Source organism: Rousettus aegyptiacus, unplaced genomic scaffold (genome assembly GCF_014176215.1).
Source record: "Rousettus aegyptiacus isolate mRouAeg1 unplaced genomic scaffold, mRouAeg1.p scaffold_m13_p_4, whole genome shotgun sequence".
NCBI lineage: Eukaryota > Metazoa > Chordata > Mammalia > Chiroptera > Pteropodidae > Rousettus > Rousettus aegyptiacus.
In genome coordinates this window covers 9886901-9893212 of record NW_023416307.1, presented here as the reverse complement: position 1 = coordinate 9893212, position 6312 = coordinate 9886901, and the positions used below count along the sequence as shown (strand labels likewise).

The following is a 6312-nucleotide window of genomic DNA, read 5'->3' as shown; positions in this document are numbered from 1 at the left end:
AGGCTCTGCTATACTGCAGGTCACAGATCCCTATGGTTAACCACTGAAACACTGGGAAACAAAGAGTGTTTCACTGAATTATCTGTGCACTCTCAAGCCAGAAATCAGCAAGCAAAGAATCCAAAAATAGAATTTCTGTACTGACTAAAATATTTAATCCTTATTACCATGAATATCTAGAATTGTTACTACATAATGGGATATTATTCTAGACCTTTCACAATTCAAGTAGACAGATAAATGCAAATAAATAACATTATGACTTTGGAATTATACAGACGATACATAATATATTAATTAAAATTGTTCTATTGAATTCTACTTAAATATAACAGGAGGAAGGGAAATTGCATTAAAACTGAAGAAATTGTGAACTTCAAATATTTTTTCGCATCAACAGAAATTAATTTCTATAAAAGTATTTTGGGAAAAAACTACTATGAATAATATGAATAGATGGAAACCATCATTATAATGACACATTTCAATTTTGAGCAGAATTCATATTCCCCCTGATGAAATAGATAAGCAGAGAATAACCATCAGCACCTACTTCTCTGCAAGGATCTTTCATGGTTGTACTAGTATATACACTCTCACACTAACATTTTAATTTTGCCAAGGGACATTTTATTTTGTAACCATAAGTAATTCATTTTTTCACTGGTTCAATTTCACCTCCAGCACCATTTATGGAAGAAACTATCGTTTCCCCATTGTGTATTTCAGCACCCTCATCAAAGATTAGTTGACCACATATGCGTGGGTTTATTTCTGATCTCTCTATTCTATTCCATTGGTTTATGTGTTTGTATGTCAGTACAATACTCTTTATTGTTGTAACTTGGGAATATAATTTGAAATTAGAAAACGTAATGGTTCCAGCTTTGTTCTTTTTTCTCCAGAAAGATGGGGTAAAACAAAAGCAGGTCTTCTGGGCAGTACTCAGAAAAGTCTAGAGGAGTTGGATGCTCACTCTGCTTTTCTTTTTCCTCAAGGACAACTTTTGGGCCAGGAGGGAGTTCCCTCTCAGCACTGAGCAAAGGATAGGGGATGGGACACTGCAAGCAAGATGAAACTCCTCTCCTACCTTCTTTTTGTGCGGTTATTCTCAGGTTTGTCGCTCCCCTGTGTTTCTGAGCTCTCCCAGAGCTATTTTCATTTTTGAATAGTTAGTTGTTTTCGGCAAGAGCCTGAGGGCTGGTATCTCCTACTTTGTCATCTTACTGATGTCATTCGGTATCTTCTTTTCTTGACTTTATGTTTTCTTTCTCTCATTCTTTTCCCCTCCATATTTCTTTTGCCATTTGTTTTCATTTTGGTCACAGTGAACGTGTGCAATGTTATTCATAGCTCCAAATATTTCACATAACGTTTGAGGGGTGTGCTCCTTTTTTTTTTTTTTTTTTGAGTAGATTTAAATCAGATCATAATGAAGGGAAGAAGGGAAAGTTTTATTGGGACTCTACACAAGTTGGGCTGAACATAAAGTTGTTCTTTTTTTTTTTTTTTTCTGAGTTTCTTTTATATATTCCATACCAGGGTCATCTCTGTAAGGACTGTCCTCACTTTCATTCATTTCTGTAGGATCCCATGATTCTCTGAACAGTGATCTGGAAAATGGAAAACCTTGATTTTTCAGCAAATAATCTTCAGTAATATAAAAAGGCTTATAGTCTTAAAGATTATTTTTTTCCTTTTACCAAACTTCTTATTTTCTGTATTACTTCCCCCCAACACACACATTTATATAATATCTAAAAAATAGACTATATTCTACTTACTAGGACTTAGATTAATGCCTACTATAACAAGTATTTAAATGAGGCAAGATATATACAAGCAATAAAAAACAGAATTTAGTAATTTTATAATTATTTTTAATAGGGAAAGACATAATTTGATAAATTAATACATTAATAATTAACTTTAATTAACAATTTACCTGGAGTAACTCTTATAAGAGCTCAAATTTACCCAAAATGCGCTAGTTTGTTCTGCCTTATAAATTGGAATGGAAGCTGTTGGTAGTAAAGATAATTTATGAGAACATTGATTAATGCTCATTAACACTTATGAAACAAACATTTTGCATATTTTCTAATGAATCACATTAGTTTTAAAACCTATTTTAATGTATATTTAATTTCTAATGTTGGCACAACATAAAACAACAAATATAACTCAAACTTTGTTGTCTTTCTAAATCAAAATAACTGTGTAAAATGTAAAAGTAATTATTCAAATTACTTTTAACTAATTCTTAATATGTAAATGTCTCCTTTAATCCATCAATCCCAGAAGTACTAAGTATGTTAATTATAAAAGAACATGAAAGAAATAGCAGAGGTCATTTGAGGTGTATCTTTTTCATTTGTCAGAAGATGAATAATTATAAGCATTAAAAATAAGCTCCTGAAATTCACAGATAAGTATTATCATATATTAAGTCACACTATCTCATCTATGAAATATTCTTCTCATTCTATAAGTTGTAATAAGGGATACATATTTCACTAAACAAAATTCAAAAAATATTCTGGAACCTGATGATTATTATTTTTACGTGATTCTATTTAATTTAGCTAGTGCCCTGCCTAATGTCCATTCTTCATTTCTTTTTTTGACTCACAGAATCCTACTTTGCTGTTGATGGCAACACAGCCAGTTTAAAATGCTTAGCTTTGCAGAATTTGATGCTACTAGGGTAGCAGCCACAGGTCATGCTTCTGGCAAGGAGATGTAAAGGAAGTCATTGAGTGTGATTTCACCCTTTGCCCTTTTGCCTTTCACTCCTTCCTGGGACATAGTCAAGATATGCTGATGTAGAAAGGCTAGAGATTATTTCATGCCACATACCAAGCAGACCTGACCAGGATATTGGAAGGAGAATTGGGCAGTTGCCATGTTAGCCCTGGATGCCCCATCTCCAGGTTTTTGTTATCCATGACAAATAAATTTCCAGTTCAGAACTTCCTAATCAAGTTTCTATTACAGTATGTGAAATATAATCTTGACAGAAAATTTTATGTTGATTTGCTTAGAACAATTTCCTCACTTATGATTTATCATCATTTCTATAAACTTTGAAACCTCTCATTACTTTCTCTAATTCAGTATTTCAACATTTAAATTTTGCAGATATGATATTAGTCTAATAGTCCCAATGGGATTAATTTGAGTTCAAATTATCTTATTTTAAAACTTTAATTTGAAAAATAATTGCATGCCATTCGATATATAATGATGACTACAAATTATACAAAAAGTTCTGTTTTTTTAATTCAATTTATTAATATTGGCATTAGTATCTAAGGATGTTTACTTTTTCAGGCAGGATGGGATAGGAGGGGAGAGCATAAAACTTACTCATTTAACTGGTGATCATTTAGCCATGAGTGCAACCTTGTGAAGAGGCTGAGTGATAAGCAAAAAATTCAGTGAAACACCATGAAAATATGAAGAATGTCATTTTTTTTAATCTAAAAACTCTCTTCATAATGCTGGTCTTTATGACTCAAAGGCTTGAAAACATGATCTGTTCAGTGCCAAAAGACAGCGTGAGAAATGAATTATTCAGCACAAGTAGTGACTTGGATATCCTCACTACCTTAAATGCTGTCTGGAGAGAAGTACTGCCCTTACTTATCCTTTCCCATGAAGTTCTCCATAATATTATAGGAAAATTAATATTTAATTATTAATAATAAATTAATATATGTGAAACTGTACCCTCATAGCATGGATTATTAAAGAAAATAGCAGTTAAATTTTGCACTTTAGTCACCTAATAAATGTCTTAAAAACATGATAATGAGTAGTGTAGTGGGGGGCCATGCCTCCATCAGGCTATTTTTACCTGGCTTTTAATGATGAAAATACTTTCCCAGGGTCAGATGATAGCAGAGAGTCTGTTCAAAACAGTGCAGGTATTTGTGAGATCACAGATTCTCCAGATTAATGAGAAATATAGAGCTGCAAAACAACAACTTAAGCAACGAGAGGACCTGATGTTTCCCAGTTTAATAATTGAAGCAGACTGAATTTCCCCATTGTGACACAATTAATACAGACTCTGTTACCTTAAAATCAAATTGAGCCATTGCAGACAGAGAATGAGAAGTAGCTCTGTAATTTTTACTATCTCTGACAGGAGGACATCACAGCTCAGTGGAGAATGGTAGAGCACCTGAGAAATACAAATCAGATGGAGAAACAACTGAATAATCCGGCCTGAACTAGAATGGAGTTCACACATTCTCTGAGGTATTCCTTGTTTAGAGGTGTCACCCGAGAAGAGAAAGAAGAAAATAACTCGAAACTCTAGTGCATATTATATTTACATTATTCTGTACAATCATTATTTGTTTATTTTGAATTCAGTGAAGTAAATGAGGATCTCGTTCTGTGGAGCATGTTCAGTCACATCTAAAAAAGTCTTTCTATTGTTTTCCCTGAGTTTTATAAAAAGATTCCTTTCAGAAATTGAATGAATCCTGACTGACTCAACATCAAGATGCTGATGTCCTCAGTGGGGGAAAACTAAGTAAATGGAGATACTTGGAATAAGTCCCATCCACTAATCGTATATATCTAAGTGTGCCACTTTTTATGAACGCTCTTTCCTTCCACATACTTTATTCTCATGGTCCACGTAAGAACTCTGTCACGTAAGTACTATCAGTATAACTTTTATTTTACAATAAAAACTCTGAGGAAAAGAAACCAAACAGGCTAAGGCTTATAGAGCATTCCATCACAGGCATTAGAAGAGAATTCAATGCTTATATTGCCAGATATTCTTAGCTAAGTGACAGGGGAAGAAAATTTGGACACCAAAGCCAAATTTTTCTTTTTGATAAGAAAACCAGATCTTCTGAGTCCATCAATGATAGCCATATTTTTCACTTGCCATAGCCAGCGTCAAGGATTTATTCCTGAAAGTAACTTTGGAAGTCATATCTTTTGAAAAATCACAGATTTAACTTAGTCTGTTCCACCTTGAATAACTCCACTGAAAGACTTTAGAAAGGACATTGATAGATGACATGCTATGACACATGTAGATTCTCAAACACACTTATTTCAAGTGCATTTAACCCAGAGTCCTGAGGCAGTGATGCATATTGATATATTTGGAAAGATGCCAAACAGAGATTTAAGAAGAAGGGAATTTTCATTTTTCACTTGGTTGACCATTAAGTTGAATTAATTAGAACATTATGCCTCATGCATTCCGGTTAACACAATTTTAGTCTACCAAGCACATTTTTTATGAAGATTTTATTTCTTAAGACAGTTTCAGGTTCACTGCAAAATTGAGGGGAAAATACAGATATTTCCTACGTTATCTGTGCCCCCACACATGCTTAGCCATGATCGACATCCCCCGCCACAGTGGTCATTTGTTATCATTGATGAACCTTCATTAACACATCATAATCACCCAAAATCCATAGTTTACATTAGGGTTTATTCTTAGTGTTGTACATTCTATGGGTCTGACAAATGTATTCTGACATGTATCCATGTCACTGCCATAAACCTACCAAAGTGCCTTTTAATAATTATCATAACGATCAACATCTAAAATGTTTAAGTATGTATATTTTATAAAATACATTTTTTTAATTTTGAAGCAATCACAAACTTACTTGCGACTACAGTAGAAATCACCTTTCCCTGAAATATTTGAAAGTAAGTTACTAACCTGATGTTTCATTCAATTACCTTCAAATACTTAAATCATATGTGCATGCATTTTCTACAAAAATGAAAAAAAAGAGAGAAAGAAAAGAAGATAACGTCATGTGGAGCAAGAAGTCCAATTCAGAACCACACGTTGGGACAGTGCTTCAGTCTCTCATTGACTTTCATGGTTTCTAACATTTGAGGATTTATAAGCACGTGCTTTTGTAGAATTTCTCTCACTGTAGATTTATCTGTTGTTCTCATAATTAGATTCAGAATATTCATTTTTAGCAGGCATAACACCTAAGTAACTGTGTTAGTCTCATTTTATTCTATGAGATTGTGCACAATTTTGATTTGATTTGTCCCATTACTAATGTTGCATTACTTTTTCACTTGATTCAGGTGATATCCACCAGGCCTCTCCACTATATTCTCTCTTTGCAATTAGTAAGTATTTTGTAGGACGTAAGTGTCTGTTGCTCTACAAACTTTTCATCTATTTATGCCTGTAATGACTCATGGTTTTAATTTCCCATTCCATGGGTTATAATTTCCTACTGCTATTTTTCTTTAATTTTCATCTTTAAATTGTCCCCTTTTGGGTCAGTGGCTTCTTCT

General features: G+C 33.3%; 1 long non-coding RNA gene across 2 annotated transcripts; it reads right to left on the bottom strand.

Annotated features, from left to right (window-relative positions):
• Positions 1-313: 313 nt before the first annotated feature.
• On the bottom strand, positions 314-5999 carry LOC107521553. 2 transcript variants are annotated; one of them, XR_001599578.2, is made up of 4 exons: positions 4083-5999; positions 3860-3975; positions 3370-3417; positions 314-1613 (listed from the first exon to the last, which is right to left on the bottom strand). It is a non-coding gene; the product is annotated as an uncharacterized LOC107521553 (long non-coding RNA). The 2 variants fall into 2 exon arrangements; XR_001599576.2 differs by having other exon boundaries at positions 3860-5999.
• Positions 6000-6312: the final 313 nt, after the last annotated feature.